The sequence below is a fragment of the Hemicordylus capensis genome, chromosome 1 (genome assembly GCF_027244095.1).
Source record: "Hemicordylus capensis ecotype Gifberg chromosome 1, rHemCap1.1.pri, whole genome shotgun sequence".
Classification (NCBI taxonomy): Eukaryota; Metazoa; Chordata; class Lepidosauria; order Squamata; family Cordylidae; genus Hemicordylus; species Hemicordylus capensis.
In genome coordinates, this window is record NC_069657.1 from 298,914,159 (window position 1) to 298,927,656 (window position 13,498).

At 45.1% G+C, this 13,498-nt stretch overlaps 1 long non-coding RNA gene across 1 annotated transcript in view; it reads right to left on the minus strand.

The window, feature by feature from the left end:
- Window positions 1-8,267, minus strand: part of LOC128339893 (uncharacterized) — a 32,316-nt gene extending 24,049 nt beyond the window's left edge. Inside the window, exon 1 of the long non-coding RNA XR_008313305.1 lies at window positions 8,126-8,267. This is a non-coding gene — a long non-coding RNA (uncharacterized LOC128339893). The remainder of the gene's footprint in view (window positions 1-8,125) is intronic.
- Between the last annotated feature and the right edge of the window lie 5,231 nt (window positions 8,268-13,498).

Below are 13,498 nucleotides of genomic sequence, written 5' to 3' on the forward strand. Positions count from 1 at the left end.
TATTGGGAGGGGGAATATGTTCAAGCCTACACTTGGCAGATGATTTCACTCTCTTTCCACAGTGACAAGCCGATCCTAATAATAGTACTTAACAGTTGTATAGCGTTTTTGAGCATTCAAAGTGCTCCACATGCTGTATTTTGTTTTATCCTTATGATAACCCTGCTAGGTAAGTAGTATTCATAGCTCAGCCACTATGCAACATCGTTTCTCATGTGCTTCTTGACAGTGTAATGCTCTTAGAGGCTATTCTCAAAATTGGCCAGAATCAGGCTAAGGGAGCCTATCCCGATTTTGGCTGATCGTGTGCTGCAACAGGAGCTATGCAGCTCCCAGCAACAAACCTCCCAAAGTACCCCTCCCCTTAGCCAAGGTTAATGGAGCAAGAGCTCCATTAACCTCGGCTTTTTTATCATGTTTTGCTGAAGTGTGGCTCTGTGCCACGGAAATACAAGGCCCCAGGCTCAGGGGCCTCTCCAGCATGCCCCGTGCACTCACGCAGGGCAACCTGGAATTTCCGTGGACTGCACAGCCCCTGATCCCCACAACCCCGGCTAAGCCCGCTCTCCCCACAAACCCCCTTAAGGTGGGTCTCACTGATCTTGAGACTCACCTCTTTGTCATTCTGTGTTGCTGGATTCCAACCTAGAGATTCTCCCTGCATTTGGGGCCGGCCACCTCTCTCTCTCCACCCCCCGTCTCCAGCGGGGCCGAGTGCGGCCACCACGGCCGCCGCAGCCAGCGGGCCGAGTCCCCCAGCTACAGCCGCCACTGCCAGCGGGCCGAGTGCCACCGCCACGGCTGCCGCCGCCAGCGGACTGAGCCCCCCCACCGCGGCCGCCGCCGCTAGCGGGCCGAGTGCCACCTTAACATCCATGGCTGGGCCAGGCGTTAATTCTCCTGGGTGCGCCAGCCAATCAGGCGCCCCCACAGCCCAGCCAATCAGTTGGGCTGCCGGGATGCATTTTTCCCTGGCACACCCAGGAGAAATATATATATATAGATGTTCAGATTAGCTGGAATGTTCATGAAGAGTAAAGGGGAGGGGAGGAGTGGGCAGAGAGCTTCTACTGTACTGGTCTGGATATACAAAAATCATTTTTGAAAATAATGAATTCTCTTAGCAATAAAGTCAAATACAGCTTATATTTAGTGGACTTTTAACTTTCTAACTTTCAGCTTTTAATTTTGGTTTTAGCTAGGTCTGCTTTTAGCTTTTATTAATTTTATTAAACTTGTATTATTTTATAGTGTTTTGCTAATTTTGTGAGCCACCCCAAGCAGTATTACACTGGAGGGGTGGGATATAACTATATAAAATACCTATACAAATAAATGATTTATTTATTTTTTGCTACAGAAATACACATTTTATATATTTTTTATTTTTATCACTTATGAAAACATTGAAAACAATTAATATGCAACCTTCAGAAAACTTCAACACAAACTTCCTATTCCACCCTCATACTTCAAACCCAAACGAAATGTATATGGAGGTAATGCTATACCAATTTAAGTAAGTAAGTAAGTAAGTATTTATTTATTTATTTATTTGATGTCTATACCACCCTTCCAACTATGGCTCAGGGTGGTTTACACAGAGAAATAATAAATAAGATGGATCCCTGTCCCCAAAGGGCTCACAATCTAAAATGAAACATGATAGAGACCAGCAACGGTCACTGGAGGTACTGTGCTGGGGGTGGATAGGGCCAGTTACTCTCCCCCTATTAAATAAAGAGAATCGCCACATTAAAAAGTGCCTCTTTGCCAAGTTAGCAGGGGTATAACTTTGCTAACTTTGCCAAGTTAGCAGGGGCTAATAAAGGTACAATGAAAGGTACAAGGAGGTAGAGGGGGGTTTTTTGTTGTTGTTTTAAGAACTAATGTAACTATTATTCGTCTTCCTCTGAATTATTTCCACCATCACTGTGGATCAGTGTCATGGGATGGCACTGAGATCTCATGATTTGCATACAGGAAGTTTTCAAGGGATCGGGCATTTAATCTCCACTTCTGTGTGCACATCTCATTTTCAATACTATAATGCAAATGAACAGCTGCCAACCAATGGTAAGTTGCCTTAGAAATATCCCCAAGGTCTCTGGACTTCGTTCAAAATTGCCCCCTGATTTTATTTCCCTCTCTACATTTTTTCCGATCAATTCAAGACAAAACATTCTTCAGGAGATTTTTTGACTCAGCACTCTATAATTTACTCAACATTCAAGGTGGCTAACTCTCTCTTATTTAAATGTAGACAGAAATTTAGCTAGCCTCTCAGTTAGTATATTTATTTATTTATAACATATTTTTATACTGCCCAAAACCTACGTCTCTGGGCGGTTTACAACAAAAACCAGAAAAGTTAAAACATTAATTAAAACAGATAAATGACAACAGAGAAGTTAAAACATTGGTTAAAATAAAATATTGACAATGATCCCACAGTCTTTTTCCTGATTACCTACCACTAGCTCAGAGCCCATCAGTTGTATGTTAAGCTGGAAAATCTTGCCCTAGTGTGCATCACTTTGCACTTATTTCCACTGAATTGCATCTGCCATTTTGTTTCCCATTTATCCAGTTTGGAGAAATCTTTTTGGAGCTCTTTGCAATCTGTTTTGCTTTTCACCATCCTGAATAATTCCATATCATCTCCAACCTTGGCCACCTCACTGCTCAACCACACACCAGATTGTTTATGAACAAATTAAAAAAGCATTGGTCCCACTACAGTTACCTGGGCCTTTCCCAGACAACGGACTTAACCACGGAATTAAGATGGGTAAAGTAGAGTGAGTTATGGGGTATTATATTAGCCACATATAAGTGCAATAAAGATAATTCAAAGAAACCTGGGGGTCATTCTCATAGTGCTGCTTTAATAGGGTTCCTGTCAGTTCTTTCTAAACTTTTCCGTACACCATTCAAATCCATGTAGGGTGTACCACCCAGTGGTCCTTTATGGTGAACATATGAATATAAGTAGGCTTTTCTTAAAGCTTTGCTTTTTGCTATTTTTAAATATTTGCGTGATGATCTTGCAGAACATCATATACAACCGCCCCATGTGGGTGCAGGTGCATACGAAGTTCCACAAGATCACCAAGAAAATAATTTTAAAAGGAAAAAGGGTAAAGTGAAGGTTTAAGAAAAGCCTACTTATGTTCTTATGTTCACCATAAAGGACCACTGGGAGTCAAATAGAGTCAAGAGGATTTTCAAAAGGAAAAACAAGAGATACATTTTATTAAAAGAGGAAAACAAAATGCACTGTGCAGTGCATAGAACAATGTTCTGCAAGATCACCAGGGATTTTTTTTTTTAAAGAAATTTAAAAAGTAACGCTTTAGGAAAAGGCGTTCTATCAGCATGGCCCCTCCATATATCCCAGAAGAAAAATTGGTGTATATTGGATATATCAAAGTATTCTAAAAAGCCGTTGTAAAAAGTGGAATTTTTTAGTGCAGAAATAATGCAGGCTAAGCTCCAATGCACAGGGGAAACCCAAATCATGTATAGAGTGCTCCCCAATATCTCACCGAGACGTCAAAGTAAATCCGCCCGATGTGTGAATGCACAACTGCCCTTCCCATGGTGAAACAAAGCTGGAAACAGCCCTGTGGGACTCCACTGCTTATTTCTCCATTGCGAAATTTTCAATGTATTCCTCTCTTTCTTCCTATTCTTATGCCCATTGCTGATTTATAAGAGGACCTGTCCACAAAGGAATTATTATTCCTAAAGAGTCACAAGTTATCAGACCTTTAAACTATTTACAAGTTCAGAACATGTTGCAAAGGAAAAAGAAGATGCTTTCCTGACATTTTTATCAATAAGAGATTATCTGTTTACAGGTTTTTGAGGTGTTAGGAATGCCTTGGAGGGGTCCGCAGGATGCAGGTCAGCTATCGCTGTGTACCTCCAAACCACTGTTTGGAACAGTTTTCAGTACAAGCCAGTTAGAAAATCGATTCCAGCTCGACAGAATGTTATATTTCCTCTAACGTAATCCTTTGGCAAAGAAAGAGTTTTCTATTATCATTCATTCTAACACTTTGACCGATACAAGTCCAAATGAATCGTTACTCCAGGCTGTTCATGTCTCTGACTGAACTTCTTGTAGCTGTCCTTCATTAGTTCTTCCACAAGACTGTAATTCTGTTTCAAGTTTTTCTCCTGTTTTGTTCTGCTGAATCTATAATCTCAGCGTATATTAGAACTGTATGTAAAATGCAGCCCTCCCGGTTTTCTCTCACACGTGCTTTTTATTCCTTCAGCCTAGGCGTAACTAAGCATCTGGCCATGAAATGTCAGTTCAGAGGAACTGTAAAAGAGGGAGGGGACTGCTGAATCCACAATTGTCCTGAGAAATCATTTGCCATAATAAAGACATAACTATCTCTCGATTTGGATAGGGAACTCTGAGTCAGCACAACGTTCTAAATTAGTCTGTCAGCAACATCTGGCCCTAAGTCAGAGCATCAGGCAAGCGTGCAACTTGGAGCATGAACAAGCGCAGCTTGTTAATCAAGTGTAAGGCATTCTTCAGAAACAGTAACTCTCTTCAGCCTCTCGCACTGATTTCAGCTGGGAGCAATAATTCAAGTTTTATAGAGTCAAGAATTTTGGACTAAGAAAACCACCGAACAATACAGTAGCATTGCTTAGAATCCATGATATTTCCTATTTTATATCTCCCTGTTGTTTGGTTATGTTGCAGGATGTCAAAATGGCTAAGGAATAGAACAGTTGCCTACATTTCCTGAGTTTATGCTTAGAGCACATCTACAGTACAAATTTATATAGGTTTTATGGCCCCCAAAAAGTTCTGGGAATTTTGGTTTGGTGAGGTGCTGAGAATTCTTTTAGAAACCACTTGCCAACACACAAAGGTAGAATGTCCACAATGTCCTGGCCAGTACGGACACCACCAGGGGCAGGCAGTTAAAGGCACCTTTAAGCATAAATTAGAAGGTGCTTACATCTGCACTGGCAGCAACTGCAAGCTGCTCTGAGCTGCAGCACGCCATCCAGCACTCCCTGCAGTGGGGGATCTTCTCCGTCACTCACCTGACCACCTGCAGGGGATCAGCTCCATGGAACTCAGAGCTTAAACGTGCCTTGTGCCACCCCATCGGTGGTGCCCACACCAGCTACTACTGGTTCAGATAAAAACAACCTGCCCACCACAATTCAAAGTGGGGCACACGTATCCTGCCCCTAGCTGGTGCATTGCTCCACTCTATATTATGCTGGCACAGTCGTGCCACAATAGTTTAAGAGTTTTCAACATTCTGCCATTATAAGCCCCAAACATTCTATTGCTTATAGAGTCCAAAGTATCCACCCAATCCATCTGGAATTGTGCACAAATCAACTATGGGGCCACAGACACCACCCCTCCAAATTTGGTGCACATCCGTTGCAAAATGGCTGAGATACTGCTGCAACACAACAATTTACATTTTTAGCTCCTAAAAAGAGGTTTCAAAGTGCTGGCAACTTTTTCACCACCGATAATGCATATTTTTAAATGTTTGATGGCTTTTTAGCATTCCCCCAAAATTCAGGTCCATATGGGACTGGTGCCTTTTGCTGGTTTACTAGTGCCTTTTGCAATCACATCAGTCTAGTGAATTTTGAATAACGACTGTTTGAAATCCCCATAATAATGGAAAATAACTAAGGGAAAATTAACAAAGAACATAACTGAGTCTGCCCACTGAGAATTCTGAAGCCAAAGTTGGGAGGGGCAAATCCTGGAAATTTCCAGTGAGTGACTTCCTGGTTCTGGACACAGGTGCCTGATAAGGACAATCTATGAGCACTCTGGCACTTATATAGTTAAACAGCCATTCCTCCTCCCCCTCCCTTTCCTTTCATGGGCATTTATTTTCTTCCTCTTCCCCCTTTCGAACACCTCCACTAAAGCAGGAAGCAGAGGCCCTCAGCAAAGCTTGGAATAAATTCCTAGAAAGTAAGTCCATTGAGTCCTCTGCTGCTTACTTCTGAGTAAACACACACAGGAATGAGGACTAGCAGAGATCCTAGGCAAGAATGTGGGTTCTCCCCCACCTTTCTCCCAGTCCCTCAGCAAAGCATGGGGGGGGACCTTTCTGAGTGGGGGGGATCCAATTTATTTCTCTTGGGCTTACTTCTGAGTAAAAATATATAGCATTGCGACAAGGACCCCATGCTAGAAAGTTCTGAAGGGAGAACCTCAAGGAAATCCTAAAAACCATTCCCACCCAGCACCAAGAAGCCATCATTCTGGTGTAGACTGTGGAGGTTCTACATGGAGGTTCTACATCAGAGCCAAACTTCCAGTGAATATGGAAGCTTCACCTGGCCATACCTAAGAAACGAAGCCTCCATATTCCCAGGAGGTTTGGATCTCATTTAGAACCTCCACGTTCAAGAGCAGTTTACATACAATGATGGTTTGTTGGCACTGGGTGGGAATGATTTCTGGTAGCTGAGCGCTGTGAGAAAGAGGATGCTGGACTGAATACACATGCCTCCTCCAGCAGCATTTTGATAAGTGAATCTGTATTCTATGTGCACACCTAGAAGGAAGTAAACTTGATTAAAGTCAGTGGGATGTGCTTCCATATGATGAGGGAACAATTAAACAATCCCTGAAAAATGGCCTTGGAGAAGGAGAGAATGAAGGAAAGGTCCTTTGAAGAATGTGAGTGGGAAACAATGTAAAAAAATCCTGCATGCTAAACCCACCAGAACCCCACCCAGCACACAGATTGTTCTCAAAGAATCTGATATTAGCCATAGCATGCATCTCACAGGGCATAAGATCTGTTAGGAGATTTAAAACAAAAATGCCAATAATCCATCCTCTCCTACTTTGTAGAGAACACAGCAAGAAAGAGATAGCAACTGACATAATGAGGAACATTATTCAGTTATCTAACGGAAATTAAAAGAATACAGTATGTAAAGAAATGCCTGATGTCCATTTAATTTCTAGGAGACTACTTTGAGTAAGCCATTATCCCATCAGCCACTAAGCATTAATAGCAATAGCAATAGCACTTACATTTATATACCGCTCTATAGCTGGAAGCTCTCTAAGCGGTTTACAATGATTTAGCATATTGCCCCCAACATTCTGGGTACTCATTTTACTGACCTCAGAAGGATGGAAGGCTGAGTCAACCTTGAGCCCCTGGTCAGGATTGAACTTGCAACCTTCTGGTTACAGGGTGGCAGTTTTACCACTGCGCCACCAGGGGCTCTTTAAGTGGAGGGTTGAGGCTTAAAGGGAAGAAATCTACTCCGTCTATGCTCAGAGACTATGTCACTGGTGTACAACTTTTAAAATATACTACTTTCTAGACTGAAGGAAAAGAGACAGACACTAAGTCTCATTAAAACATGCCACAACATTATTAAAAGAGGAAGAAGAGCCAAGGCCAGAAGACCTCAGAGCTCTACTGTAGTCAGAGAACAGGCCCTGGAGAGGTGGGGGGAGGGCTGCAGCTCAAGGCCTGCCTAGAGGAAGGAGGGAGAAAAGATATAAGGGCTCCTGATAAAGAATTGGCGTTGCAAGAATTGGGGGGCTTTTGTTCTCTAGGTGGGTCATACAGCAGAGTATGAGTCCCTATATAGGGTTGAAAGGTGCGATTTAGAGGGTTAAGGCCTATTTAAGTCAGATTGGCTTAAGGCCTACCACTATTTTGCTGATAACACCATCCTGTAGGAAATTAAATCAAGCAAGGAGAACTGTGAAGTTTATGGGGAATTTCTGGGAAAGGAATCTGTAGTTTGGGACATGGTTGTTAAAGCATTTATTTTTAATGATCATTTTTGTTTGTATGTGTGTGTGTTTCTCTAAGGGGGGGAAACTGAGGCACAGATTTAAAGTGAACACAAATTACCTGCTTCCTCTTGTGTCCTTATTCACTGCTGAATAATCATTAGGTGGGATCACACTGCCACTAGGTATGTGCGAACTGGTTTGGGGGTTTGGGGATTCGGTTTGGGGGTTTGATGGTTCAGGCTCAAACCAACCTCCCCCCCCCCGCCGGTTCTGTCTGGAACGGGACCGAACCCCCCCCCGCCAGTTTGCGATTTTTTTAAAAAATTAAAAAATCTTTACCTCTAGCCCCTTCGGGGGGCTTCCTAAAGGCCACAGTGGGGGGTCCACAAAGGTTCCCCCTCCCCCCACCGGCCTCAGTAATCACTGCTGTGACCCCGTTTACTGCTTTTAGGGGCAGACATTTTACCTGCCGCTGCATGTGCACAAATGGCCTCTGCGAGGCCTGGCATGGCCCAGGGCCTCGCAGAGGCCATTTGTGCATGTGCGGCAGCCATTTTTTTAAAAAAAACACACAACAACAATGGAAACAATGTTGGTACATGAATAAGGAAAACTTCAGTTCATCAGCTCTTTGGAGAGCTTGGTCCTGGATTGTCTTTTATTCTCAGATTTGTCTGCAAAATGGCAGTCATTAATATTCTAGTTTTATTATTGATTGATTGATTGAAAATATTTATACCCCGCCCCGCCAGTGCACTACTGCTCAGGGCAGCTCACAACAATAAGATAGACACAAGGAGGCTCTTCTCATGATTGGTTAGCGGGGTTAGCGGGGAGAGTGGGCTTAGCCTCCTCTCCCTGCACACAAGCAGGACGGCAGCCCTGGGCGGCTGACCGCCCACATGACTGCCGGCTCCATCACGGAGCCGGCAGGGGCTGGGGAGTTTGGGGGCCACGCAGCCCCCAGAAGCTCTAGCATGCCCCGTGCAAGCACGCAGGGCATGCTGGAGAGACCCCCGAGCTGGGAGGCTGCTTTTCAGCCTCCCAGTTGGGGGTCTCCTCGTAAGTAGCCATGGAGTGGAGCTGCGCCGCGACTACTCACAATTTTTAAAAACGGGTTTGCGGAGCGCTTGCTCCACAAACCCAGTTTAAGGGGAGGGGTAGTTTGGTGGGTTAACAGCCTGGAGGCCACCAGGCTTGCCTGTGAGCCCGGTGGTTCTCACGGTCAGGAGAAATCGGGCTAGGCTCCCCTAGCCTGATTTCTCCTGATCGTGGGAATAGCCTCAAGATATAATAAAAGTAATAAAATTAACTAAATTAAACAAAAAAAAGTTTTCAGATTAAAAACCACAATCATTATTAGGTTCAAACTGAAAATTATAAAAAGCTAAAGAACCTACCAGATATAACAAAAAAAATGGAGCAGTAAAAAGCCGCCTTAAAAAGGTGTATTTTAAGACTTCTTAAAAAAACGCTCCGGTTCCCAAAAGTGTTGTGAGGGAAGAAGAGATAATTTGCAAAGAGGCAAGCTCTTTGCACTTTCAAAATATTGCATTGAAATTATCACAAATAAAAGGAGCATTGTTTTGATAACAAACTTAAAATCTTGCCTTTACTTGATTAAGTCAATCTGCATTTGAACCTGATATTTTGTTTGTTTCATCGTGGATTGTTTTTATGCAGCTTGCATATCTTAAAGAACACATGCAATTAGAAGATATCCAGAATATATATATATCAAGCTTCTAATTTCTGTCATGGAAAGACAGATGGATTCAGAACTTTATCCACCATCTGCTAGAGACGATTTAAATGTGCTGGTATAGTGCTCTTGCAGGACTGTGCCAACTCCAAATGCAAATAGGAGAATCACTTATTTGGGAGAAAAAGCTTCTACATAAAATGTTTCCAGCTCCTGAAAGCTTACATAGCACAGAAAAGACATCTAACTACATCTTCTCCTTGCAGGTAGATTCTGACAGTGGGTGGGTGTGTGTTTTTCAACAGGTGATTCACCACATGCCTTCTGAGATGTACACTCATGAGAGGGCAGTACCATATACCTCCCCCTATATTTCAATGTAGGGCCAGACTAGGGACCGGGTCTCACGATCTGTAAGACCCGGTTTGTGGCGGTGAGCGGGAAGAGCAGGCTAAGCCTGCTCTCCCCACTCACGAACGGGGAGGGAGCCTTGGGCAGCCAGATCGGCCGCCCACACAATTGCCAGCTCCGTGACGGAGCCGGTGGGGGCTGGGGGAGCGGGGGCCAATTGGCCCCACCAAGCTACAGCCTGCCCTGCGCGAGCACACAGGGCATGCTGGGGAGACCCCTGGAGTCAGAAGGCGGCTTTTCGCCTCCCCTCTGGGGGTCTCCTCGAGAGTAGGTGCGGCGCGAAGCCGCACCGCGGCTACTCACGATTTTTGAAACCAGGTTTGTGGACCGCTCGCTCCACAAACCTGGTTTTGGGCCAGGGATTCTTGAGCGGGTTACCCGCTCTAGAACCACCAGGCTCGCAGCCGAGCCCAGTGGTTCTGACGATCTGCAAAAATCGGGCTAGGCTCTCCTAGCCCGATTTTTGCAGATCATCAGAATAGCCCCTAGATTTGACAATGGACATATGTGAATGCACCTCCATCTCTGCTCTCCACCCCCATAGCAGCATGCAGGGGAGAAATCCCCAGTCTGAACTGCCTTGGGGGAGAAGGGTTATCCCTCTCCCCCAATACTACTTTCTTGATAAAAAATTATCCCAGCAGCTGTTATTGCCCCAGTAAGAAGAATGTGTTTGCAAATTGCAGCATTGAGTGTGTGTGTGGTTTTCATCAGAAAAATGAGCACAAGGATTTAGACACACACACACACACCATAATTCTGATATAGGTCACTCCCCCACCCATCTGTTATTTGTCTGTAAATAGGTTTATAAAAACCTGTAAAAAGACAGAAGAGCTCTTCTCACAATCAGTGAGAAGAACTCAAGGGCTGTCTGTGGCAAAGGAGGCTAAAGCTTACCTTCCCTGCAGATGATCGGCTGGCAGTCCCTAGGCAGGTGGGCAAGTGGTGGATGCACCCTGCCTCCCGGAGCCCAAATAATGCTCCGCATGAGTGTGCATTAATGTGCTGTGTGGTGCATTATTGGGATCCCCCTCCCCCCCAAAAAATGTGTCTGCTGCGGCTGCAAAGCAGCCGTGGCAGACACATGATCAACAAAATGAAGTTAAGACAGCACTTGCTCCCTTAACCTCATTTTAGAAGGAGACTCCATAGGTGAGTTTGCCGCTGAGTAGCCACTGGGACTGGGCGCGATTCTGGTGGTTCACACAAGTGTGCAAAACCAGGTTGGGCTCCCTTCACCCGGTTTTGCATGCTTGTGTGAATAGCCTCAGAGATTCATATGGTTTGACTCTTAGAATGCAAACTCTATCCATATTTTAGAAAGAGTTGATACCCCTTTGGTTTTTTCCAATTCTCTGCTACAGAAGAAAAATAGCATTCGGAGTTTTCTGAATAAGAAAGAAAAATGTGTGATCAGGGCTTCAGGAAGGCATGTCCTTTTGACAAAACCCATTAGCTGTCAGACAGCCTCTATTTCTTTTGGGATTGCTGCTGGATTTTAATTTCATTTGTTAGAAGCATAAAACAGTGGTAGTGTGATGTATTTTACATTTATGTCATATATGAGATGGGCAAGATGATTACAACCGGCAGCTGGTGCTGTAGCTGTAGGAAGCAAAAAAGGGGTAGAGTGCTAGTGACATAATTTCCTTATGTACTTTTAAGCTAGTAGTTTGATGTAGTTAAGATGCTGCACATATATTTGACAGTGTTGTAGTGGGATGTAAATGACACGGTGCTCCATCGTTGTGGATGCTGTTACTTCTGGTTCCAGCTTTTGACTTCAAAATGCACCTGGGATGGGTGCATTGACAATTTATTTGAGCATGTGCAGAGTATCTCTTCCTCAGCACAACCAGCTAGAGAGCTTATTGGTTCCACTCCAATGCCTGTTCTGGGTTCTGCCAAGATCTCCAAATGTGGAATGGAATTCTTCCAGGGTCTTTCCCCTCCACAGAACATCACACACACACACACGCCATGCAGGAGCTTTCCTAGATACTCGTGCAGGACCACTGCAATGTCAAATGTGGTATTTGACAACTGTGGCTGTGTAGGGAGTGAAAGCAACTCCAGAGACAAGATAAGGAGAAGGAGGGAGCAAAGACTCTGGCAAACTGGCAGGAAGAGGCATTGGGGTATGGGCAGAAAGAAGAGGAGGAGAGATGGAGAAAAAGATAGGAGAGGATCGAAGGCAGCTTTAATGCCTGTCTTCAATCTGCTGTTTTCTGTGCAATGCCAAAAGGGGTGACATTTCCTGGAGGAGATTTCAGGAGACCCAGCAGCAATGATTTTGCTAAAAGGCAAGCAAGGAGGTCTGAGGGGAGTGCACGTTTAGCCCATTCTCCCCGCAGACAATCCAAAGGCAGCCATGGGCAGCTGGATTGGCCACCCACTCGAATGCCGGCTCCATCACGGAGCTGGCAGAGCTGCGGGGATCGGTGGCTGCACGGCCCCCACAAGTTGCAGCACATGATCAGCCAAAAGTGGGCTAGGCTCCCTTAGCCAGCTTTTAGGCAATCGTGGGAATAGCCTCACTGTGTGCCACAACAGAAGACTTTGCATGGGCGGGGCGGGGGGATTGAGAGCAGAGGCTTTTTATAGGGTTTTGCCCTCTGAACAGTTACAAAGGCAGAAAAATTTAGAAATACAAAGGGAAGGTTCTAGTACATAATCTAGAATGGGACAGCTGTTATTCAGATGGATCCCAGAACAAAAGGGCTTTTTCATGCTGAATCTAATTAGCTGCCTAGACACTGGCCTTGATTGCAGGGGCGGAGCCATCATTGGGCAAACGGGTTCGCCAATGGAAAAGACTGCCAAAGCCCCGTGGCTCGGGCTCCAGAGGAACCCATGGCAAACTCCCCCCTCCAATGCCCAGGCCACCAAGAGCCCAGGAGAACTATCTGCTAGTTATCTGAGGCAGCGCCAACTACCCAATAGAATGTTTTTCCCTTCCTCTCCCTCTCTGGAGGGAGAGAAAGGGAGAAATGTCCTATCAGGCAGTCAACGCTGCCTGAAATGATGTGCTGAGAGCTCGTTTGGGCTCTTGGCAGCCCAGGCCACACCCACTTTGCATGTGATGTCACACGCAAAGGAGGCGTGACCTGGGCTGCCGAGAGCCTGAGCAAGCTCTCCCCTCATCATTTCAAGCAGCGTCGACTGCTGATAGGACGTGTTCCCCTTTCTCTCCCCCCAGAGAGGGAGAGGAAGGGAAAAACATTCTATCAGGCAGTCAGCACTGCCTGAAATAACTAGCAGATAGTCCACCCGCACTCTTGGAGGTCTGGGCATGGGAGGGGGGAGTTTGCTATGGGCTCCTCTGGAGCCTGAGCCACACCCCCATGCACGTGACATCATGCACACAGGCAAACACGGAGGTTGCCGCCGAACGGGGTTGGACACAGGCTGCCAATCAGCTGGCTCCGTTCCTGCTTGATTGCATGATGGGGTGTGCCTGCTCAAATTCCCAGAGATGCTTTTGTTAAAGAAACCCTGGCTTGCTTTCTTGGAACTCTGGCCTCATTAAGTATGCAAGGAATTTCCAGGTTGGGTGTGTCATCTTTTCCAAGGTAGCTTTGCACCAGTTTCAAATA